The following is a 27179-nucleotide window of genomic DNA, read 5'->3' on the forward strand; positions in this document are numbered from 1 at the left end:
TCTCCTTTTCACTTGTGTGAGATTTGCTGGGACCTAGGCTCTCTGACTCACTGGGGGTCTTTTTAGAGACCTTAGAAGGTCTTTCCACAGAAGGGGAAGAAGAACCCCTACCCCTCTTTACTGACCTTCTTGATTAAGACATGGACGCTGCATCCTCACTGTCACTGGAGACAGTATCCGTTCAGGCCTTCAGCTTCTGGAGCCATGTCAAGAGTCTACCCTCACGGTCCCGGAGGGTCTTGGTTGAGAAGGTGCGACAGATCTTGCAGCCTGGTGGTCAGGATAGAGGCAATAAATGCAGTCTTTGTGCCTATCCTCCACAAAAAGCCTTTTCTTGCCACAGGTGGAACAAGGCTTGAAAAGGGCTTTTTTCTTCTCCATTTCACTCATCCTGGAAGGTAGTAGTAATCCTGAAGAGAATCAAAAGATTCTGAAGAAAATATCCAACGTAATTCCTAGAAAAGTAGACGTTGAGCAGAGATCCCAGGAGACTCCCTAAGCACAACGTGCGGTAGAAAATCTGAGGCTCTGAGGTTCCTTCAGGAAGGTTCTAAGGGGTGAAGCACTTCTGATTGGCTGATGGCCAAAGTTTGGTCTCTTTTACACAAAGAGGGTGATATGCTACAAAAGGGAATGAGGCCTTTTTTCCTTGTCTTTTGTATGTCACAATTTTTACAAATTTTTAAAACCATTTTTTTTCTTGTATTAGTGTGAACATTTTAACAAAACTGTTTAAATTATTATATTGAGTATTTAATATTTGTGGTTCTCAGTGGAGAACCAAATCAAATACAATAAACTTGAAACTTGTACCTACAGCTATGGTATTTTTGTTACTGAGACTCCCATTCCGACGACGGGGAATGATACAAAGCATGGGAATCTATGAAAGTTCCAATACTGGGGTAAACACTAGAGACGTGCAAAGGAGGTTCGTGAGCGCAAGTTACGCAAATTCAGGTGTGACACAATTGACTATAAACTTGATGAGGTTTATAGTTGGGCAGAGGTATATGCACAACGACGCACCTTCAAGAAACCTGAAGCTTCAACATCTGAGGAGAGTATAGCCACGGAGCAAGATACCTTACCATCACGTCCACCCATTAAGACCACAGTAGGAGCAGGAGAAACAACTTTAGATACAGCAACCACTAGTGGTACTCCTAAACAGTCTTTTGGAGATTGGACGATTGGCCTATCACCCACCTGTAGAACAGGGGACCGGCAAATCCGGCGAACCAGGAGGGGACAAGGGGCCAAAAAAAACGGACGGAACGTGTCGCAACCCATAAGAGGAATTAATCCTGAACATTTCTAGTGTAGAACTTCAACCATGAAAAAGCCATCTTAAACAAGGGCATGTCTTTTGTTCCAACATACCATACCAACAGTTTGGAAACAGAAATCTCACTTTTCAAGTTCATGCGAAAACTCAGGTTACGTAGGTTCTTTCATCACATAGCACAAGTGTCTCCTACTGATGGGGCTGCAACTGTTCCTCAAAAGGTTTTCAAACCCAAAAGCACCTTTATATCACCTGTGTCGCACAAAGCACTGGATCGCTTTGAATTATTAATCAAAAAAGATTTGGTAGAGATACACCGGAAAGAACACAAACAGAAGATTTTGTCAATGAAAGAACACGTAACTTTACGGAACTTAGCTATGAATGACAACCTGACGTTCCAACCGGCAGATAAGGGCGGATCGCTGGTAGCCATGGATAGATACTACTTACTATGAATCCAAAGTTGAACAACACGTACGGGACACTGACACCTATCCACTTCGAGATTCCGACCCTACCTGTGCCTTCCAGTCGATTCTATCACAAATCCTTACCAAAGCCAAGGATCTTGGTTGGATTGATAAGAACATTTATACATTTTTGACATCGGAACACCCAAAAAGGCCACATATTTACATGCTCCCCAAGATGCATAAGGATCCTATGGATCCCCCATGCCGACCCATTGTGGGTCGGATGTGGGTCACTGCATAAACCAGTAGGGAAGTTTTTAGATCCTTAGTTACAACTGCTGGTCAAGCAATGGATTACATATGTCCAGGACACTACAGATTGTCTCAATAAATTGAAGGAGGTTAATATACCGGAAGCTACTGAACTCTGGTTGGCAACAATCATTGTATCAGCGCTCTACACTTCTATTCCACATGGAGAAGGCATGGAAGCAGTAGAGTGGCTACTTGTGAGGCATGATTATGAAGAGACTCAACATTTTGCTACTGGAATTACTTCGATTCAGTCTATACCACAGCTACTTCTCTTGGAAACAGAATTTTTATTTGCAAAAGACCGGTACCTCTATGGAGTTTACTGGGGCACCGGCATATGCAAATACGTTCATGGCCACGTTTGAAGATCCACACATATTACATGAAAGAGCATGGACTGATCATCTTTTGTTGTACTTACGGTACATTGATGACATCCTAATACTTTTGAAAGGGAAAAAGCAGGCTTTGGAAGATGCACTAATCACAAACAATTGTCACCCATACATTCAATTTACTCACACCATAAATTCTACTTCCATTAACTATTTGGACATTTTGATTGAAAAAAAGGCAATAACTTGGAGACCAGAGTGTATAGAAAACCTACTGATAGGAACAATGCCCTACATTACTGTAGTTTTCACACACCTGCCCTAAAAAAACCTCCTACCATTGTCACAATTCATCAGGATTAGAAGAATGTGTTCTGAAGAACCTCAAGGAAGAGCAAGTATTGAGGAAGCTTCTCAGGAATATTTAAAGAGAGGTTATCCGTGGAAGTTACTGAGGCAGCGAAGCAGAGGGCCTGTAATTTGGATAGAGCGCAATTGTTGAGCAAATCACATAAGCAAGCAGCAAAGAGAGAGGTTTGTGTTCTTAAATACTCCACTGCTTCAAGAGACATCAAACGTTGCATTGACAAATGCTGGGAGATTATTGAACAGAAAAATGATTTTCAAGAGGTTTTTAAGGGTCGTCCCATATTTGCCTTCTCTAGATCAAAAAACATTAAAGAGCTCCAAAATAAGAAAGCCCTGACTCAGATTGACTCCACACACTTGGGTTTGCGGAAATGCAACAATTGCGGTCACTGTGGCAACGTGATCGTAGGTGACAAGTTTGCACACCCACACACTGGCAAACAGATCAAGTTAAGGCATACATCTGACTGCAATACGAGCATGGTTATATATCCCATCAAGTGTCCATGTGGGCTAGTATATGTCGGGCGCATATATAGGAAGGTAAAAATCAGATTCACTGAGCATAAAAGCATGATTCACAAGGCTAATAGAAAATCATGCCTAGCGGTGCTTTGGATGGAGAAAAAACACACAATACCTCAGTTGCGCTTTACTGTACTAGAAAAGGTGTCAGCATTACCGTATGGAGATACCACCAGGTATCTTGCACAAAGAAAAACATTTTGGATCCGGTTCTTGAATACCATGAATCCTTGTGGATTGAATGATAAGATTGAATTTAGTTGTTTCTTATGATTGTTTTGTACATATGTATCATGAATGTACTGAATAAATTGGTATGTCTTGTACTTATTTTTGTATCATGTACATTTTTATAATGCACAGATACCGATGTTGTGATGTTGTTATGTTGTTATTTTGTTTCAAAACATGCAAAAACATTCAGTTTATGGTCACTTTCCCTGTTGGAGACTGTCAGCTTGCTCTGGCCGTCTCACACTCATTCATGTATATCTTCCCTTGTTCATTTTCAGCACCACATCTTTGGAAGTTTATATAAGCATTATGCACTTTTTTTCTCCATTTTTTATGACTTGCATTGATTTTTGGTCACAACCTCCTGTTCTTTCTTTAGATCTTTTCTTTATGGTTTCGCATTTCGCACGTAGATTTAAGAGCGCGTGTAGCAGTCTAGTCTTTGATGCAGTTTATTACGTCCGACTTATTTGTGTTAGGGACGCAGAACACTGAATTTAGTCTGTCCTTTCTGTTTACCTTGGCTTGCGTCACACGAGGAAGTTTAAATGCGGTATTGAGAGGCTCGCCCGATTACAATGAAGGAACGTTAGCAGAGCGCTCGGACACTGTGGTTAACGGTAAGCAGCAGCTATTCGGGCTTGGGTGACTTTTGGAGTCACAGAGCAATGGATTTACTATGCCTTCTTTTCATGCAGTACCCATTTGAGAAGCAGTACATCGGAGGACTTTTGGCAGAGATACAGGCTATTTCAGGTTCATATTAGTATGTGTCATTGATCGGTTTTCACTTTTTTCCTGTCGCATATGGATTAGTCATAGTTGGTTAACAGAGACTCTCTTGTATTTTCGTCTCATTGATTCCTTTGTTCTTCAGCAGAGTATACTTACTACTGGTCATGCATTTCCACAGAGGGTTGTTCTGTTGGCTATTTTTGTAGGTGCGTTTTGCTAGTGGCATGTGAAAAGCACTCTCTTTGCACACCGTTACATATTATATTTCATATTCCTTTTTTCTCCTTTTCTTTTTCTGGTTCTTTCTCATATATTTTTGGTGATATACAGGGTGACATCACACTGCACATTTTTGTGTGATTTGAACACCATGCTTGCAGCATTGGTTCAGTTGCATGCATATTGGTTTGTACATTGTCACACACAGAATTGCGGTTTTGGGCCTAACAACGCTTTGAAATCTCATTTTGGAAAACAGTTGGAATGTTGAAACTGTTTGGAACTGATGCTATTGTGTTTATATTATGAATATTAGTAACATTTGCAATATTTGTATATTTCTGCGCTGAAATGCATTGGGATTTGTGAACTGTGAAACATTGCTTTGAAGTATCAAGAAATGAATACTCAACAAAGAAAATAAATCAAGTTACAGTGCTTGGAACTGTCAAGATTGTTGCTGTATTCTTATTTTCGTTGCGTCAGAGTTTATTATCTCATATTCAATATTGTGTTGTTTTTCATTCATGTGTTTCACAAACTGTTTTGATTACTAGAACAGTGTATTGCATATGTTTTTCATATGTACTCATGGAATAACTGTCACAGATATAGGCATGTCTACAATTGATTAATTTGTTTAAAAAAGTCGCACACCTTATAGGGTCAGTGAAAAGTGCGTCCTCAGGTTCAGACAGGTTCTGTTTGAAATAATTTGTTGTATATTGTTTCCTAGTAGAAGCTAACCAGGCTTGCTGAGGAGTGCACCACTGTATACTTTCTGGAGTACCACTTAAATTTACGTTGATTGTTTAAAAATTTGGTAAACCTAGGAGTGCAGGTTACTCACACCCGTGCTTTTGACATTATTATATATACATCATATCTTGCTAAGAAAGACAGAGGAGACCAACACTTCCCAGCCGACACACTGACCAGAGACGCTGAGGTTCCGGCATACAGGCACTCCAGCTCGCAGTGGTCTAACATCCCTTGCGGGGTGTCCAACTCAAGATCAGGACGGGGTCCCACAGTCTCTCACTTCAGGTAATGGGGTTGACTAAATCCTAGAGAGATTCTTGGCTTAACACCTATACACATGCTAGGTACATTTAGATACATCATGTTAGAGAGATATCGGAGGAGTACGCATCTTTTTATCATTTGTTTTATATATTCGAATGTATTCACGATTATTGAAAGATGGGAGAGCTATATCATCCATTTACCTTTGTAGTACTGCTAATCATTTATATCTTATACTGTTTAATGGTTGTTGCAGCTCATCTACACAAGGCTCCCTGTTTTCCGTTTTTACAGATTTTTACAGATAAATACAGACAGAAAATATTTGTTTTCTTTTCTGTATTTATTATTAAATGTGGATAAAAACGGAAATTGTGTTGCTTTTTGAGTAATTCTAAATACTAACTGCCACGACTGCCAGGCCAATAGCTGTATGAATTGGTAGGTAAGGGGGCAAAAAAAGAAAGGAATTTTAGTAAGGAGGCTTAACAGAAGTAGATATGCACTGATTTATCTTCTGCGGGGTTTACAACATTGAAACATTGAGGCATTCAAGCATAAGTGCAAATTTACCGGTTAAATAAATGTGGAAATATCCTAATTTCAGCTTTATTTTTCCATAAAAGCCAAAATAAATATACATAAATACAGATAAAATTAGCAAAAAATAAATATGGATAAATACAGACAGGAATGTCAAAAATATAAATACCATAAAACCGGGAGCCCTAATTATACACCAGAGTAACAACTGTTCAATAAATACTTATTGTAAACGCCCAGCCTGTTTATTCTGTGTATCTCTCTGAGACAGACTAAGTAAGCATGAGTGACTGAGTGAAAGGTAGTATATTGTTTCCACGATCCTGAGGGATCAGGCTTGTCATGTTCGATTGTTGCCAAGAACTATTCTCTCCTTGGTAAAAGGAGATTCTAGTGGCACTGTGAGCTAATTGGTACAAGAAGTCAACATACCCGGTGGGGGTGTCCAGAATAGATCCGACACCAATCCTACAGTGTATATAGTATAAATGTGCAGATCCTGTCTATTTCTTATAGGAGCTACACGACATGGCGCCACAAACGTTGGTTGGGTACTTATTTAACAGTAGAATCTGAGTAGTTCAGTCGTGCTATTTTTAGAAATCCCTATTCACAAAACACCTGAGACGTCTGGAGTGGGGGGCAAAACTCTGCCACAGCTGAGTGGGTGAAATATCCTATTTATTGGCTGCTGGTTTAATCAAGCTTCAGGGAGACAGAGTTCCTAAAATTGTGCAAAAACACCTTATCTGACTTTCCTTGTAAAGCTCTTCCTTCTTTTTTAAAGCAATGACAGAGGAAGGGGATAGAGTTGTGCAAGAACTAAATCTCTCAGCAGATGAGGAAAATGCAGATGCAGAAAATGTTAGAAAGGCAGTCACCCTGAAACTACTTGCACATGGTCTACAACTAGGGCTGGCATAGTAGCTGTTGTGATTGAGGCACACGAATCATACAGAAAAGAGTTATTATATTTGTGGGTTGCATTCCCAGCAGCAAATGCAAGAACAAAGACATGTCATTTCTACACAGAAGATAAACCAACAGGGGAATATTGTCCGTATGAGGTCATTGAAGTTCCGCTCATGCACCAGGAACACTTCTACTGGTTTAAAGGTGCCCTACCCCACATAAGAAGTCGAGTAAGACTCAGTCCGCTTGGAGGAGAAGGAGCAACATGGCCAATATTAGCGTCCTACACACCACATCCTGACATCGAAACAATGCCAGGAGGAGACATACTCATACTTCACAAAGAATTAATAAAAATTGACAGAAACATGACGTAGTTTGTCATGAGGACACTTACAGTCCAGCAGGCAATGGTTACAACAGATTCAACTCCAGTTCAAAGTACAGCAACTAAAATAACACCACAAACGTTACACGCAGTAATGGGTAAAATGCCTGCAATACTTGAACAAATGCCATTCTGGGTAGCTCAGAAAATGACATAGCTAGAAGCAGTATTCCCGAATACTAGCCCTTATGAAAAACATAGAATGCGGACAATCTGCTTGCCCATGGGGATAACATCACAGATAGAGGATTGTAACTCGTCGGGTACAGTTTTTGCTGCCATATATACCAGAACTCATGGTATCCCGTCATTAGCAGTTATATCTGATGTATTAAGACAAATACAAAATGAGTATGGAGCAGAGCCTGCTCTGAACTTAGGGATGACATTACAAGGTAATTATGCCCAGGTATCAGCCATAATATTAGCAAATATTAAAGGGGAGGCAGCATCAGTGGCTATCCGCCAACGCCTAAGGGAGTTCAGTCCTTTACAACAGGAGCATGAACTACCTAAAATAATTGAAACTGCATTTGCAGAATTATGCAAGGACAGTTTGGGTGGAAAAGCATTAAAACCACAACTGATATGTTATCCCAAAAAGGAGACCTTCAAGCCAACACCTGCTTCATCAAAAAAGAAGTGGGAAAATGGCAAAAAACTAAAAGTTAAAGAAAACAGAACTCAATCCAGAGGTAGATCTCCTTCACAGGAGCCCTCCAAAAGGAGGTATAACCTTAGGAATAGGGACAATATTTGGAAACCTGACAGGTATCAGGATACTGATACACGTTCCTCTCGTTCCTTTTCAGGGTTCAACGAAAAACTCAGAGAGAGGAGGACGGTCAGACAGACAAGAAGAGTGTACAAAGTCCAGAGACAAGCAACACGCTGAAGAATATACTTCCAAAAAAGAAGATAAACCAAAAAAAAAAAACAGTTCAAAAAGAAAAAGGTTGTAGAACTAAAGATCAGACATGCCCAGATTTCGGAGTACTCGACTAATGAACGGGGAATGGGCTCTGATGCTAGACAGTGTGGAAGGGGTAACCATAGCTTGCTAGAACCTGATGGAATTTCTGGTGACAGCGGACTTACAGGATTAGATCATGGTGGAAACACCTGATACTAGAGTAAATGTCCCACATAAATTGTATGAAATAACACTCCAAATGGAGGGGACAAATGCAGGATAGTTAAAGAGCTCTTTTGGGAGAACCGGGCGTTTGCCTATTACATTTTGATAGCTGAACAAGACTGGCCGCCAGCATTTGTCATGGATTGCCCTAGGGGAGAAACAGTGGTTTTACCACCATTTTCCGACCATGTTCCCAAATATCCAAAATATACATATACGCGGAAGTGGGAGGTAGGCCAAGCCCAGGCATTACACAAAAATCATGTTGGATGGGATGAGGCTTCAACCCACCACATAATTCCATTAAAAAATACTCCGATTGCAAAAAAGGCAATATCCAATAAAGCAAGAAGCTAAAAAACAGGTCAGGGAGATCTTAGATCAACTTGAATACTAGGGGGTGATTGAAACTTGCACCTCTCAAATAAATTATGCTTTGTTTCCTGTATCAAAACCAGACATTTCGTATTGTTTGGTTTTAGATTACAGACATTTAAACACTTGCACTAAGACATTTGCAGTTCAAAATGCACACAGTGACGCATTGATGAATAACATTGTGCGGAAAAAATACAAAACACGATAGATGTCTCAAATGGATTTCTCTGCCAGAATATAGCGCCTGAGAGCAGATATTTGACAGCATTCTCAGCGCTAGGGTCCCAGTGTCAATGTTGTCAACTGTGTCAATGTTGTCAACTCCCCCAGGGGTATAAGAACAGCCTGGGTTGTTTTCAGCTAGGGTAACTGAGTTACTTCAGAATCTGGATGACGGGGCTTTGTCCTATGTGGATGATATTTATCAAATGGACGATAACCTGGAGGATAACTTGAACAAGTGAATACCATAATTTTGGGATTTGCCACTGAGGGTAACAAATTCAACTTTAAAAAATCTAAAATATCCCACCTTAATGTCCTTTTTCTAGGAAATGAGCTTTCAAGTGAAGGGAAAAGCCTAGCAGTTAACTTTTTTTTAAAGTGTGCGCTGCTCCAACCTCCTGAATCATTAAAAAACTTACAATCAATACTAGGCTTCCTTAATTTTTGCAGAACATACATTTTGAATTACGCAGAAAGAGTAAAACCTTTCTACGATTTAATAAAAACCTGACTTTTCAGTTAGACAGTGGACACAAACACACAGATACTCTCCTTACAAGCTGACATGATAGCCTCCAAACACTCACAGACTCGAGTATACGTACGCAACCTGGTGATCCGTGTAGTTGCGGGTCAATCAGGTACACCTTTCAAACATATAAGGAAGGCGAGACAGTACCAACAGCATACAAATCACATTTGCACACAAATGTGGAGATGAGCTTTGCATCAATTGAGAAATTTCTAACAGCAGTACCAACTGCGGTAGTTAGAGAAAGCAAAAAGACACACATGTTGGAGAAAGAGCCCTGGCTCAAGGGAAGCGTGTAATAGTCGTTACCCCGGTTCCAGCGTTAGAAGCTGCAACAAAGGCAAGCGTTCCCAACGCTAAAGCCTTACATTCAAGATGGATGCAATGGACTAATTCTCTTACTGCAACAGATGTAGAATACAAGTATGACCCAAGTCTAAAAACACAAGAAATCCAGCAATACGAACAAGAATATCCTCTATCAAATGAAATAATGCTGTTGGATCAGTATGAATATACAATTCACACTGACGGTTCTGCTCAACCAGCCATAGGGAGTAAACAGCAATACAGTGCCAAGTTTGCTATCGTTAAAGGGCGCATGCAGGATGGAAAGTTTCAGCCAAGTTGTACAAAAACCCAGTCTCTTGCAGACTGCACGGCATAGCTGGCAGAATTAAAAGTACTATTACTGGCACTGGTAAACAAGTATTGAGAATTCCCCACACTAATCGTGTGTGATTCCTTTTACTGTGTACAGCAGAGTTTCCCAAACTGTGGTCCGCGGACCCCCAGGAGTCCATGACACATTCCCAGGGGGTCCGCAAGCAACAATTTTAAAAGCACTTCAAAGTTCCTTGAATAATCTGTAGTTTTCGGGCAACCATAAAAGTGTCAAGATAACATCCAGTGATTAATGTGCCTGCTGGAGAGAGATGCATGTTTTGTTCAGTAGCTAGCAGGTCTGACTCATCTAAGGCAGCACAGAGGGTTAAAATGCCTGCTGCAAAGAATGTGTACCATGCATTAAAAACAAGCATTAGAAATGCAATAGGACTCGGCTTTATCTGAGTTTGAGCTAATGGCATTGTAAATGGCAATGTCTTTTCGCCATGTGTTATGGAGTGTGTGCATGTGGTGTGTAGTGGAATTATGTGAGTTGGATTGGAATTGTAGTAATGCACTCAGTCTGCGCTCACCGTCACTCGCACTCACTCTGCAATCACTGTCACTCTGCACTCACTCTGCACACACTGTCACTCTGCTCTCACTACCTCTGCACTCACTCTGCGCTCACTGTTACTCTGCGCTCACTGTCACTCTGCGCTCACTGTCACTCTGCGCTCACCGTCACTCGCACTCACTCTGCAATCACTGTCACTCTGCACTCACTCTGCACACACTGTCACTCTGCACTCACTCTGCACTCACTGTCTGTGCACTCGCACTCACTCTGCAATCACTGTCACTCTGCACTCACTCTGCACACACTGTCACTCTGCACTCACTCTGCACTCACTGTCTGTGCACTCACTGTCACTCTGCAAACACTGTATCAGCACTCCCTCTGCACTCACTGTCACTCTGCACTTACTCTGCACTCACTGTCACTCTGCACTTACTCTGCACTCACTGTCACTCTGCAGTCAGTCTGTACTCAGTCACTCGGCACTCACTCTGCACTCACTGTCACTCTGCACTCACTGTCACTCTGCACTCACTGTCACTCTGCACTCACTGTCACTCTGCACGCACTCTGCACTCACTGTCTCTGCACGCACTCTGCACTCACTGTCTCTGCACGCACTCTGCACTCACTGTGCACTCACTGTCACTCTGCTCTCACTACCTCTGCACTCACTCTGCTCTCACTACCTCTGCACTCCCTGTGCACTCACTGTCACTCTGCTCTCACTACCTCTGCACTCACTCTGCACTCACTGTCTCTCCACTCCCTGTGCACTCACTGTCACTCTGCTCTCACTACCTCTGCACTCACTCTGCACTCACTGTCTCTCCACTCCCTGTGCACTCACTGTCACTCTGCTCTCACTACCTCTGCACTCACTCTGCGCTCACTGTCACTCTGCGCTCACTGTCACTCTGCGCTCACTGTCACTCTGCGCTCACTGTCACTCTGCGCTCACTGTCACTCTGCGCTCACTGTCACTCTGCACTCACTGTCACTCTGCACTCACTGTCACTCTGCACTCACTGTCACTCTGCACTCACTGTCACTCTGCACTCACTGTCACTCTGCACTCACTGTCACTCTGCACTCACTGTCACTCTGCTCTCACTACCTCTGCACTCACTGTCTCTCCACTCACTCTGCACTCACTGTCACTCTGCTCTCACTACCTCTGCACTCACTGTCTGCACTCACTCTGCACTCACTGTCACTCTCACACTCACTGGCACTCTGCACTCAGTATCTGCACTCACTCTGCACTCACTGTCACTCTCACACTCACTGGCACTCTGCACTCAGTATCTGCACTCACTCTCACACTCACTGGCACTCTGCACTCAGTATCTGCACTCACTCTGCGCTCACTGTTACTCTGCGCTCACTGTCACTCTGCGCTCACTGTCACTCTGCGCTCACTGTCACTCTGCGCTCACTGTCACTCTGCGCTCACTGTCACTCTGCGCTCACTGTCACTCTGCACTCACTGTCACTCTGCACTCACTGTCACTCTGCACTCACTGTCACTCTGCACTCACTGTCACTCTGCACTCACTGTCACTCTGCACTCACTGTCACTCTGCACTCACTCTGCACTCACTGTCTCTGCACGCACTCTGCACTCACTGTCTCTGCACTCACTGTCACTCTGCACTCACTGACACTCTGCACTCACTGTCACTCTGCACTCACTGGCACTCTGCTCTCACTACCTCTCCACTCACTCTGCACTCACTGTCACTCTGCACTCACTGTCACTCTGCACTCACTGTCACTCTGCACTCACTCTGCACTCACTGTCTCTGCACGCACTCTGCACTCACTGTCTCTGCACTCACTGTGCACTCACTGTCACTCTGCACTCACTGTCACTCTGCACTCACTGGCACTCTGCACTCACTGGCACTCTGCACTCACTGGCACTCTGCACTCACTGGCACTCTGCACTCACTGGCACTCTGCACTCACTGTCACTCTGCACTCACTGTCACTCTGCACTCACTGTCACTCTGCACTCACTGTCACTCTGCACTCACTGTCACTCTGCACTCACTGTCACTCTGCACTCACTGTCACTCTGCACTCACTGTCACTCTGCACTCACTGTCACTCTGCACTCACCGGTGTGCTTGCATGGAGTGTGTATGTGTGCCTTTGTGGATGTGTATTATCTGCAGCAGGGCTGCTCTGTCTGGTCAAGTTCTCATTGGCACAGAATCTGCAGGCTGGCAGTGCTGCTCGGTTTCTTCATCCTTCTGATGCAGCCAGCAGGGCTGCTCTGTCTCATCATCCTTCTAGTACAGTGTAAAATCTGCAGGCTCGTAGGGCTGCTCGGTCTAGTCTTCATTCTTGTGCAGCCACTGACTTAAGTGTTCTGGTGTTGTTGTTGTTACTTGTCACAGCGCTGAGCTTACTCTGACGCACTGCATGATATAATCTATTTCAAACAAAGCAAACCTATTGGAAGAGTGAACCCACGCTGCCTTCACTGTAGCTAGGTATTCGTGTGTAGTAAATGTGTGTGCGTGGTGTATTGTGTTATATTGTATTGTAATTCCATTTATGTAGCACTTACTACCCCTGACGAGGCGTCGAAGTGGTATGCTTGTATACAGTGTGTATGTATGCCTTTGTGGGTGCGTAGTTTGCACCGGTGTTCTTGCATGGAGTGCGTAGTTTGCACTAGTGTGCTTGCAGGCAGTGTGCATGTGTGCCTTTGTGGGTGGGTATTATCTGCAGCAGGGCTGCTCTGTCTGGTCAAGTTCTCATTGGCACAGAATCTGCAGGCTGGCAGTGCTGCTCTGTCTCTTCTTCCTTCTGGTGCAGCCAGCAGGGCTGCTCTGTCTCATCATCCTTCTAGTACAGCATAAAATCTGCAGGCTCGTAGGGCTGCTCTGTCTCGTCTTCATTCTGGTGCAGCCACTGACTTATAGAACTGGTTCTTAAAATACGAAAAGTATGTAGGCATTTTTTAAGCAGCTGGCAAGATTATGTTTACCCCGAATAGGCTACTTAATGTTTGTTGAACATTTTAGCCGCAGTAAATGAACAACAAAATAAATTAAAAAGCACTGCAATACACATATACACTGACAAGCACAGCTGCGCCACAAAGTTGTGATGCTTGTGCGTGTCTTTCCTACATGCTGTTTTCAGAACCAGACAAAAGACAAATAATTTGTGCACAGGATGTTTTTGTGCCTGCTGCACAGAATGAAGAAAAAAAACTGAAAAAAGATTAGCTGGGAACATTTGGAAACCAGCATGAAACAGAGCGACAAAAACAATGACCTTCTACATTGTCTCCACGCGCAGACGCACTGCCACATGATTACAAGCAGATGAACGCGCGTTCACCACTTCTGAAGAGTGGTGAACACGCAGAACATCTGGATTCCATTATCAGGGCACCCTGACAGCTCCTAATTGACAATTTATTGCACTTCCCTGCGCGCAACCACAAGGAAAATGCAGAAGTCCTCAAATAGAAATGTCTATGGCCTATTGCGTTAAGCCTAACATAAACACACCAGTGCAAGGCCCAATTACGATGCTCATGGCAAAATACCAGATGGAAAATGCCCGCACTTTCTGGAATGTATCCTACAAAATTCTGAGGCCCACAATACGGCGAGAAACTCCGCCTACTTCTGACGAAGTGGCGAAGGCCTCGCCCTAAAAATAGTCGTTTATGTGCATAGCTCAGTGGGTTACTGCTTTTGCAACAGAGTTTTTGTTATTGTGCAGTTTATGAGTAACAATCATAATCTAGCACCTGAAGCTATGACCTGCCATCAAACAGCTGCATGCAAACTTCTTTTTTTCCCCAGTCTTTCATAATCCTCATTTTGCCAAAAAGGTTTGTTTGGGTAGAATTAAACTGTTATAAATAAAGTCAAAGCTAACCCCTATGTTACATTCTGTGTTAAGATGCTGTGCTTCTTCAGACCAATCACTCTAAAAAAATGCTCACCAGTATGGATGACATGAATCCTACACCTTGAAGTCCCCTTTGCCTTATATAACATAACATTTTCTATACACCGATTTACACACGTACGATTCATAGTCTCTGTATGCGTGTGATGTAAAAAGCTCAGACACCCTACACTTGTATGAGAGATGCTATAAAACAAATGAAATACATGTGACAGGGGGCCTATTGAGAGAAGAGAGGCACTGTTGGAGAGTGATAGTGAAGGATTCATAAAAGAGCCCCAAAAAGATGGTTGTATTGGTGCATAGTAAGGTCATCATTTACTATGGTTTAAAAGCAAATTCAATATATAATGACAAATGTGCTGCAGAATGCACCATTTCCCCAAATGTCCTTGGTGGGAGAGCCCCCCAAAGTTTGCTTTGCAGTGGCAAGGCTCACTCGCTGTACTTAGTACTGGGACTGGTATGACATTTGCCAGGGTGGATTTGGGTTTCTAGTCTGGCCCTGGCAGGAGCCTCATACTGCGAAATAAAACTAAATACTGAAAACTTGGGGGGGCGTGGCTAGCCGAGCAGCGAGATGGCCGCTCTCTGAGTGAGCTCCGCCGGCTACACTAATTAATCCTCAACTTATCCTGCTCCTGGTGCCTGCGGACCCTCGTTATTCCCGGGGTCAGCTCCGACCACCCAGGTGATCCTCCGGTCTAAGTTTGAGGCGCGGAGGCAACGTTCACTGGAAGCGGCGGCAGCCTGAACACTTGCCAAACTGCGCGCCCGCTCTGCTCCTCGCCGGAAGTGCCGGCCACTGGGCGTTGCGTAGCACTGTGGACCGCGGCTGTGGAGGCCTCTGAGGATCCGGCGCACTGTGCCTTGGGACGTCGCCTGCCGAGCAGCTGCCGCCGCACTGGTTACCGGTGAGTCCTGATTGCAGCTGTGGAGGGATTGGACCGCTGAGGGGCTACGAGATACGTGGGGAGACCGACGCTCCTCACCTTCCTGAAACGCCAGCCCGGGTACAGCAAGGAGATCGGGCATCCACTCGAGGCAGCGCTGTGCGGTGTGGAGCCTCGGTGATCGGAGGTAGCGTTGTGCCTCGAATCATTGAACTGCCGTGCAGACAGAAGTCGGTGCATAGTGGAGCTGCAGCGAGGCGGGGAACGATCGGAGCTCCGCCCGCTTCGCCAACATACCGAGCTTGCTCGTCTGTAACCCGCTGTTGAGAGCGGAGCGCTACTCGGACATCTGTGCGCCTGGCTGATCGTGTCCTTAAGTCTCCTTTAGCACGGACTTCTTGGTCACCACGCGACTTCACTATAGGGAATCGGGCGCCCGCCATCTTGAGACCTGGCGAGGCCCGCTCTGCGCGCTGCAGCTTAGGTCATCCACTGTGCGTCTACGCCTTTTGTGCACAACACTGGTCTGGGACACCAGTGACCCATAACCACGTCTTGCACCCCCTTGCACCACCTGGGCCATTGAACCGGGACACATAGATTGATTGAAGAAACGCAAAAAGGCACTGCCCCTTCGCGAAGCTCGCGGACTCCGCCAAACTACAGGGATGGGGAAAAACGAGGCCAAGCAGTCTAAGATTAGCTTTGACAACAGGAGACCCCCGAAAAACTCAGCGACTGAGACGGAGGGTGGTGCATCATCATCGCAAGGTACACCGCCGGACATTGACTTTGGGGCCCTAATCATGGAGGTGAGGTCCAGCTTAAAGAGCATTGACGCCAAACTCGATAACATGGCCACGCAGCTCGAATCGGTGAAAACGAAAGTAGACGCCCACGAGACCAGACTGGACTGCCTGGAACATCGACAAACTGAATGCTGCGAATTCCAGCAACAGGCCAAACAACATATCACATCGCTGGAGCGGGAAATCGACAATCTGCGCGCCAAGTCGGACGACTTGGAAGCGCGTTCCAGAAGATCCAACATCCGCATTACAGGCATTCCGGAGACTACAAACATAGGCAAGATGGAATCGTTTGTGTCGGACCTCCTACATGAACTATTCGACCCGAATCTGTCCCTTGTCTTCACGGTCGAGAGAGCGCACAGGTCCCTTGGGAAAAAACCTCCGCCGGGCGCCCCTCCTCGCCCCATCCTGGCTAAACTGCTCAACTACCAGGATAGAGACCTCGTCCTGCGATTGGCGAGAGAGAAGGGTAAAATCACGCACCAAGGGAATAACATCTCTTTCTACCCGGACTTCACCCCTCTAGTGCAAGCGGCCCGTAAGGAATTCCTGCCAGCGAAAAAGGTGTTACTGCAAGCTGGTGTGCCCTATTCTCTCCTATACCCGGCGAAATTGAAGGTACAACATAAAAACACTTCACACTTCCTCACAGACGCCAAATCTGCACTCAAATTCGCTAAACATATCTGTGCTGGAGCCAGGAGAAAATCGCCTCGTCTGGAGGATGCATCAGAAAACCTCAGTGACAATGACTGAAGGGGCTACGACTTTCACTCTGTGCGGCTGCACGTTTGCCTCTTTGACTCTCGATTGGAGGTCCGAGTCCACTTTGGGCTCAAACCTGTTGCATTCGAACTGAGTACCTGGGGGTAAGTTGATGATGCGCCCTCGAGCGACAGACTGTAGCTGCTGCCTCCGCGCTCTCTTTGTGACTTTGGTTAATTATGGGCTTTGTGGACCCTGGGATGGGGGCACTGTTAGGACCCAGGAGCCTTAACGTTTGAATGTAGCCACCCCGCACATACGGGGGTGTATGCTGAGCGCACCACGCCTCATGGGGTGCCTCCCGTTGTTATTGATGTTGGGGGGTTTGCACGCTATGCGTGCCTACTTTTGGGGTATGTCACGACCTGATTGGGGGGTTGCTGAGGGCGGAGGGTGGTGGGGGGTGTTTAAAAAGTTGAAAGTTCTAGTTCTGATCTGGTGCAATGTACTGCTACGAATGCCTATCTGTTTGCGCACTGTGCTGGTGGACATGATGCCTGGGCGACCTTACTGCTTTTGGGGCTGGGGGCATTGGGGAGGGTTACGACTCTACAGCACCTTCTAGATGGGGGGGATTAAGCTATGGACTTGGAACATTAGAGGCCTTGGGGACTACAAGAAAGCCCGTTTGATGCATAGTACACTGTCTAGACATAATGTAGACATTTGCTTCTTGCAGGAAACTCATCTCCATGTGGCCCCTTCGCCCCGTTTGAAAAATTCCCGGTGGGCTCATGTCTACTCTTCCATTTACTCCAACTATGCGCGAGGCGTAGCCATACTCATTCGCAGGGGGCTGGATTGGCGGGAACACTCACAAGTGCGTGATGTGGAAGGGAGATATGTTATACTACATGGTTCTTTGCAAGGGCGACCTATTGTACTGGCTGCCGTTTATGGTCCCAATGTGGACGATCCGAACTTCTTCAGAGGTGTTTGGGCGAAAATTGCGTTGATGGACTGCCAGTCGATCGTGCTGGGGGGTGATTTCAACATTGTATTGAATGATGACATGGATCGGAGAGGTGTGAGCAGACCACAACATGCTAGGGCGCGCCAAGCGGTCTTGGATGTCATGAGCGAGGGTATGCTGTCTGATATGTGGAGAGCCAGGAATCCAGGGGTCAAAGTGGGGACCTGCTATACTTGTCATAAAGCTGCCTGGTCCAGGTTGGACTTCTGGCTGGTGTCTCCGGAAGTTGCGACTTGGGTGTCGAATGTTGATATCCTAGCTAGGTCACTGTCGGACCATGCTCCGTGTATGCTGGAACTACGCCCCCCCGACACTATACACAGGGCGTTCCAATGGCGCCTTCCCCCACACGCGCTCACAGACCCGGTGTTTGTAGAGGAGATTAGGGAAGACATCATTAAATATTATGCCGAAAATGCTGGGTCTGCCTCATCCGAGGCCATTGTATGGGATGCCTTTAAAGCTGTGATCAGAGGCCAATGCATTGCACGGAAAGCAGGGGTACTACGCGCCATCAGGGACACTTTAACTAAACTGGAGGGTGAACTCAGAGACCTAGATACTGCATTTAGCGCTGACCCGTCATTAGAGATTGCTGGGTCCCTGAAGACCAAGCTACTGGCCTTTAACGAGGAAGCGGAGCGGGAGGTGCGGTTTTTGGGGAAACAGGCCGAGGCACGTAGGTACGGGGAGGGCGACAGACCGAGCAGGACCCTTGCTAGATTGATAGCTCCCCGCACACAATCCAACTATATCCACACAATCTATAACAGAGCCGGGAACCGAGTGGTGGGACAGGAAGCTGTGTTAGGCGCGTTCGCGGATTTCTATGCAACCCTATACACCTCCAAACAGCCCACGGCACCGACCTCCTTGCAAGACTTTCTTGACTCCATTGCCCTCATATGGTTTAACAACAACCACAGACAATACATGGACCTTACTGTAACGATACAGGATATCGCTCAGGTGATTAAAAGCATGCCGGCGAACAAGGCCCCTGGCCCTGACGGCCTGACTACATCCTTCTATAAAACTTATGTCGATGAACTGGCACCGAAACTGCACTCCGTGTTTGTCGAGGCCCTTGAATTGAATTCCCTGCCTGACTCCATGCGTGAGGCCTTAATAATCACTCTCCTCAAACCAGATAAAGATGAGAAGCAACTGGACTCCTATAGGCCCCTTTCTCTTATAAACGTGGATGCTAAAATATACGCGAAGGTCATTGCAGATAGATTGCAGCCAATGTTACCTATGATTGCGCTCCCTGATCAGTCGGGATTCATCCCTGGCCGCGCAACGTACCATAACCTGAGGACCATTTTCTCTGTCCTTCACTACTTGCATCCATCGGTACAGGCAGCGGTGGTGTTCCTTGACGCCACCAAAGCCTTTGACTCCTTAGAATGGCCTTACCTCTTTAGGGTTCTAGGACGGATGGGCTTCAGTCAGAACTTCATGACCTTGATCAGACTACTATACACGGAACCTAGAGCTAGGGTTAGTGTAAACGGGCTTGTTTCCAAGCCGTTTAGCATCTCCAGGGGGACCAGACAGGGGTGTCCTCTATCCCGTCTCCTTTTTGCTATTGCGATGGAGCCGCTTGCGGCTCGGATAAGGCAACACCACACTGCCAGGGGCATTAGCTTTAGCTCCAGGAGCTTGCTGATTTCATTATACGCGGATGATGTTACCCTATACGTCATCAATCCCAAGGACAACATGAATCAGCTACTCCGAGAATTTGTGAGATTTGAGGGCCTGGCGGGAGTGTCCATCAACTGGTCCAAATCGGTTGCCTTCCCCCTGACGGAGACAACAGTTCGCCCAGCTCCTGACTACCCCCTGCGATGGGAGATGGAAGCGGTCAAATATCTGGGGGTCTGGATCAGTCGAGATTTGCAGGAGTTATGGTCACTAAATTTCGGGAGGGCGGTGGACTGGCTGGAAGGGAAAATCGAGGTTTGGAACAAACTACCTCTATCCCTGGTTGCGAGGATATCCTTGGTGAAAATGGTGGTTCTCCCCAAATTCTTGTATTTGTTCGTGAACGTACCGCTGCCAATGACGGCACATTTTCACGCTCGTGTTCGCTCGCTGCTGCTGAAGCTGGTGTGGGCCGGTGGGCAGGCGAGAATCTCCTGGGATCTACTCACGCTTCCGCTCCGACAAGGGGGCCTTGGGGCTCCTGACTTGAAGCTTTACTCCCTCTGTGCACAAGCTCAGTTCCTGCATTTCTGGGCCTACCCCACTCCATACCAACCGCATGCGGCGGTGGAACTGGCGGTGGTCGCCCCATTGCCTCTACGTGTGGCGCTATACGGGAAAGTTACATGCCCGTCGAGAGAGGTGGACACCGTGGAGATGGTTCGCTGGGCCTGGCGCGAACTTCAGAAAAGGGCTGGGCTTTCCTTGCTTTATGCGCCGGCTATCCCCCTGAGGGGGAACCCAATGCTGCCTTGTTTGACCACCAGAGGCGATGTCCTCAAGATTCGTGGGGAACGACTACTCACCTTTGCTGATTTGTATCCTGACGGCACCTTTCTCGAGATGGACGAGAACGGGGATGTCCAGCCCGACTCCTTCGCGGATGCACTGCTGTACCATTCCCTTAGAGTCATTCAAAAAGATAGGACCCCGATTTCCCGAGGAGCCGTGCACCCTGAACGCCCTTCAGAACTTGCTTTCACGACCTTCCCCCAAAAAGTTGGTATCTAGACTGTATAACTGCATGCAGGAGCAGGCCCCGCTGACAGTGGCTACAGCCAGGCAGGCTTGGGCTGTTGATCTGGTGGACCCGTTATCAGATGAAACATGGGAATACTGCTGTAAGCAACTCATGGCACTATCTCCGAACTATAGGCTGCGGCTCATCCACTTCAAATTCCTACACCGGTATTATCGCACGCCAGCACTGTTACACCGAATGGGAATCCGAGCGGATGCCTCTTGCTGGAAATGTGGAGGGGAGGGTGCGTCCTTTATCCATGCTGCATGGAGTTGCCCCAAGCTTGATACATACTGGTCGGAGGTCTTCACAGCCATTAATCAAATCACACAAAGAAATGATACACCGACCCCACTCCTGGGTCTGCTAGGCTATGTCAAGGATACAGAGCAATGCGACAGGAAACTGCATGCACTACTCCTTTTATACGCCAAAAGACAGAGCGCACTGCATTGGGGTAGTAGAACTATCCCCTCACTCAAAGGGTGGATTAGAGATGTGACGTACGGCCATACACAACTGACACACTACTGGGAGGCCATGCCCACCGCTTCCAGACCTACTGATATCTGGGACCCATTCATACAGTGGACTAGAAAACGTGCGAGCTCGGACACCTCGGGGAGGTCACCTGATACGAGTGTTTCAGATGACATGGGCTGATTGTGTACATCGCGTGGCTGAGTGACTGCTGCTCAATGGACCTGCGCTGGCGCTGACCTGCCCTGCCCAGTTGCACGCTCTTAGCCTGTAAGCCCCACTGCTCCTGGTTTGACACTGGCCCCCCCACCCCTGCTGGCCCGCTTGCGGCCTAAATCACCTCCCCCCCCCCCCCCCGGTCTACACGTGAAAAGTGTGGAAGTCGCCGCACTCCCACCCTAACTGTGGCTTGTCTTTACTCATGATGTGCCGGCGCAGGTCCATGAGGCCCTATAGCTGGATGATATGTTGCAGAGATGTTCCTTTGTACTTGCACCAAAGCTTTCTGTTCTTGGTTGTTGTTTGTTGGCGGGATATGTTGGGAGAAAAAACGGTGCTGTTAGACGCTTCCTTTCCACGTGCCGCTGCAGCTGGTTGTCGACCGCTGCTTGCCCCGTGGCGGCCTAGTTGTTATCTGATGCCTACATATGTCGACAACACTGAGAAGAAAAGTAAGACCATTTGCGCGCTGAAGCTGTACTACTCACGTCTGAGTTATTACTGTATTGTATGTCTATCTGGGAATATTGGATTTGGCCGGTTCACGGCCCTTGGTCTGTCTTCCTACACACATGTGCATTTGTACCTGATAGCGGCCTGCCTCCGGGTTGTTGGCGTGACGCAGTGTACTTCTTCTGTCTCATTATTCCACAATAAATGTCTTACACCAAAAAAAAAAAAAAAAAAATACTGAAAACTTAGTTGCAGAGAGGCAGCACTAACCATCCCATTAAAAGATTTCGATTTTGCTAATTCCTTCTCCGTAAAATATTAAAATCTTTAGTGATTCGAGTATTTGTTTGGTGTGCACAAGTGTGTGTTTACTTTTTTCAAACTACTGTTTTAATGTTTGGAATTTAAATTGTATAAATTGTTTGGGGGTCCTTGGCTTCAAATAGTGACTCAATAGGGGTCCTCAGGAGTCAAAAGTTTGGGAACCACTGGTGTACAGTCATAAAATGCATATTTACATCACCGGGGACAGAATGGGGTTAAAGATGCAAATGGTGGCACAATTACACATAAAATGCAATGGGAACAGGTAGTGGAGGTGAAAAACAAACTACCAAGGGCTCACATGATACACACAATGAGTCATTAACGTGATGGTGTTCACGTTGAAGGGAATTCATTGGCTGACGAAGCAGCAGAGGGGGCTGTACGCACGGCTTCCGTAGCTGCAATCACTCGTTCAAAAAAGAGGATAGACGGTGAGATTATGGTTGCAATTATTGCCACACGCAATAAATCAGCGGTACCGAAAAGATTTCCACTCAAGTACTCCTAAAAGTTAGATGCAAACAACGTTCCATTCGCTCATATTCCTGGAGTGGTTAATAGAGTACTACCGAATATGGATCGTAGGTTAACGTTAATTCTAGCAGCACATGAGGGTATAGGTTCTGCACACGCAGGAGTTATGGCGACTGATTCTCTACTGAAACAACGCTATTGGTGGCTAGGACTAAGAAAGCAGACTAAGGACTAGGTCTTGAAATGCGACATCTGCCAGCAGATGAAAGGCTCCACAGTAACACGTCCAGTGCAAACACAATTATTAATATCAGACAAACCACTCGCTTATGTTTATTTGGACCACTGCGGCCACTTAGATCTGATGGGGCTTACAAGTCTATAATGGTTGCAGTGGATTTCGGCTCTAGATTCCTATGGGTGTGGCCCCAGCGCTCAGCTGACGCTGGAACGGTTATTAAAGATTTGCTAGTCTTTATAGGGACATACACAATTGGCACATTACATTCTGACCGTGGCCTCGCGTTTAGCTCTAGGGCTTACAAGGAAGCCAAGGGAAGGTTGGGTGTAGCATTGCGGTACTCCTCTCCGTACCATCCTGAAGGAAATTCGGTCTGGAGGAGGAAAAAAATAGGACTTAAAGCAGTCTTTAACAGTTAGAGTATTAGTCTTGGGTGGAAGTTGGGTAAAACATCTGTATGGAGTTCAAAGGACATTAAAAACCCGCCAAGACGCTATCTAGGGGGTGTCACTCTGTAGGAGGTCCCATTTGGGACAAGAATGTGGGTACCTGATCTTGATTGTGAAGGCACAGTGGCGGATGAAAAATCTTCTGACATCCATGAACGTTTGGCTGTTTTACAGGACCTAAATGAATCGAGGGCACTACAAAGAAATGTCCAGGTGAAAAGGACCACCAATGGGGAAGTAAAGTCTGGCACAGCAAGACCTGCCTGGATCCCTTAAGTCGGGGACCTGGTCAGAGAAAAAATAGCAGACAAAAAATAATTTGGGCCATCATACAGAAAGCCTGTACCTGTCCTGGTAGTTGAAGAAACAAGAACAGAACTTCTGCCGCCTCTTGCTGGTAGAAAAGATGTGTCTCAATATACTTAATCAAACTACACTATGTGCCAGATACTGAGTAGTCGGCCGCGTGGACTCCAGAGTAACACACACCCTCCTCTCGCAACTATACAAGAAGTTCAAACAGAAAGACATCACGTTTGAAGAGTCACCTGTACGGAATGATGGACTGTGCAACAATGCCATGGAACGCGTTCCTCTTGAAACTGAAGTTCAAAATGAGAACTCAACTGAAAGACAAATTTCAATTCGACAAAACACATATCTACGTCCCATGCCCCAACAAGAGCAAGCTACAGTTTCCACAAGACCTGCAGAATTACCGAAAATTGATCGAACTGCATCTGGCCATTTCATTGACCGATACTTTTTCATTGGATCCAGGGTGAACCTGAAACTATGCCAGCCCGAAAAACTCATCGACAGTGATTTTAGGATTTTCTGAACTTTCTTAAATAGACATACCTAGTATCACCTTGGGTGGAACTCTGGGTATCTACCGGGATACTTTTCTTTCTTTTCTGGATAGGCCTAGTAACGGTCTTAAGTATGCTTATAAATGGAACTTATCTTCGAGAAAGCTTTGCAGCACAAAAAGTGAATGGGATTCCGAAACCGCATCTATCATTATATCATGAAAAAAGAGACCTATGATCAGTGAACATTACAGCAGTTCCTATACCTGACGGTATAGTGTGGGACAAGGTTGATTACGATATATTTGGCCCGACCGAACTTTAAAAAACACATTTATTTAAGTTTTTATACAGTGACATCATTACCTCCAGTAAATTTTCCGATGATTGGGATTATGAAACTGTAAATACTATGTTGTCTGATTTAGAAAGATCTGCTGCTTTTTCTAATAATGAAATGTTGGAAGACCAATCAGATTTTTAAACAATGTATTGCTATTAACATTATGAAAGGGGATGATGGACGGAGTGTTAAACATTATTATTATTATTATTATATTTCTTATATAGCGCCAGAATCGACCCCCGAAGGGGTATCTCCGCGCTTGCCTTGAGAACCCGTCCTGGTTTTTCCCTGTGAGATAGCCCCTACAGGGCATCCCCAAGGTGAAAGCCAGGCATCCCGCCGCGGGGGCCGTTGTGGAGATTAAGCAAGCTTAATGCCCAGAGTTGCAGAGTGTGAACCCATGATTAGGTCAGGCACCAAAGCGAGAATTATCGAGTCCGTGGACATTTGAGCTCAACACCCTGCCGCGTCGGGAATCGAACCCTGGTCCCGGGTCTGACCTCTGCTTCAGGGTCTGCCTGCTCTAACCAGTGAGCCACACTTCTCCACATTGCAAGCACTCGCCCCCAGTCAACTGATCTGGGTTTAATCCATCATGATTCTTTAGCTCACTCCGCCACCCCAGTTCAGACATGGCTAAATGCAAATCAGTCTGACTCTGTGCCTCATGGGAACAGTCCAGCCTGAACTGCCACGCCATGTCTTCCCTGGACCGGAAACAAGCATCCTGGGACCGGTTTCTGGCTCACAGCCCTCATTAGCCAGGCTATCTTGACACCAGTGGCAAAGTGAGCAATGGACCCACGTCTGGGCATAATCTGCCAACTTAGGGGGAACAAAGCAAAACAAAAGGGGTTGACGGACGATGTGTTGAACATTGCAAGCACTCACCCCCAGTCAACTGATCTGGGTTTAATCTATTGTGATTCTTTAGCTCACTCCGCCACCCAAGCTATCCTGGCTGAAGAAGGGTGACATACTCTGAAACCAGGTCCAGGATGCTTATTTCCGGTCCAGGGAGGACCTGGCTTGGCAGTTCAGTCTGGACTGTTCCCATGAGGCACATGGTAAAGACTGATTTGCACATGGCTGGGTCTAACCTGGGGTGGCATGGTGAGCAAAAAACAATGGATTTAACCCAGATCATTTTTACTGGGGAGAATGTTTGCATTGTCAGCATTCCGTTCATCATTTGTTTGCTGTTACACTTTTTGCCCTAAGTGGGATGGGTATGCCCAGACGTGGGTCTTGCTCACTGTGCCACTGGATTCAAGCTAGCCTGGCTGAAGAAGGGTGACATACCCTGAAACCGCTCCCAGGATGCTTGTTTCTGGTCCAGGAAAGACCTGACTTGGCAGTTCGGTCTTGACTGTTCACACAAGGCAAAGGGTCAAGACTGATTCGCATATGCATATTTTCTAAAATAAATCTTTTTATCTTGTGTTTTATATACTCAAATGTATTCACGATTATTGTAAAATGGTAGAGCTACACCATCCATTTACCTTAATAGTCCTGCTAATCCTGTATGTTATACTGTCTAATGGTTGCTGCAGCTCATCTATTATACACCAGAGAAACAACAGTTCAATACATACTTATTGAAAATGCCCATCCTGTTTATTCTGTGTATCTCTCTGAGACAGACTAAGTAAGCACGAGTGACTGAGCGAAAGGTAGTATATTGTTTCCACGATCCTGAGGGATCAGGGTTGTCATGTTTGATCGATGCCAAGAACTATTCTCTCATTGGTAAATGATGATTCTAGTTCAACTGTGAGCTAGTTGGTACAAGAAGTCAACATACCCGGCGGGGTGTCCGGAATCAGTACCACATCAATCCTACAGTGTATATTGTCTAAACTTGCAGATCAAGTATATTTATTATAGGAGCTACATAACGGCATAAGGAGAGGCGAGGCTGTAGAATCCTTTGCCATCATTAGTTTGAATACAGTGTCTTAGCTGATGTCTGTGGCACCATATGTGTCATCATGAGCACATTCAGTGGAAATTCTTTCAAAGATGCACTGATCTTAGACTGATTATGCAAAGTGAAAAGATACCAATGCAATGGAAAACAATTCAGACAATCCCAGGACTCCATTTCCACTAGCTGCAAAAGACAGGAGGGGTCTGCTTCACCAACTTACTTTGTTAACTATAAAAACATTTCTAGAACCTCTTAAAATTGGAGTGCTCAGACTCTGGCATTGAAGAGGACAGATGAGAGGTCAGCAGACATATCAAATTAAAATCCTCACAAAGTGTTCCTTTTGGTAAGCATGCTTCTGTCAGTAGCAGGGGTGCTTGGTATGGGGCTTAGCAGATTGCTTCATCTCATATCCCGAAGAATTATGTCCATTGATCAGTGCATACCACATAAGGCAACATCATTATTTCAATACAATAAAAGTGTATCTGGTACTGATTGCTGAATAGGAGCTTTAGCGAAGTTCCCAATTGCTTCTCTTTCTGTCATCTTTAGACATTATTGT

General features: G+C 45.8%; 1 protein-coding gene across 4 annotated transcripts in view; it reads right to left on the reverse strand.

Moving 5' to 3' along the window:
- Positions 1 to 27179, reverse strand: part of LLGL2 (LLGL scribble cell polarity complex component 2) — a 1008116-nt gene that overhangs the window by 585174 nt on the left and 395763 nt on the right. The window lies entirely within an intron of this gene.

Source organism: Lissotriton vulgaris, chromosome 7 (genome assembly GCF_964263255.1).
Source record: "Lissotriton vulgaris chromosome 7, aLisVul1.2, whole genome shotgun sequence".
NCBI lineage: Eukaryota > Metazoa > Chordata > Amphibia > Caudata > Salamandridae > Lissotriton > Lissotriton vulgaris.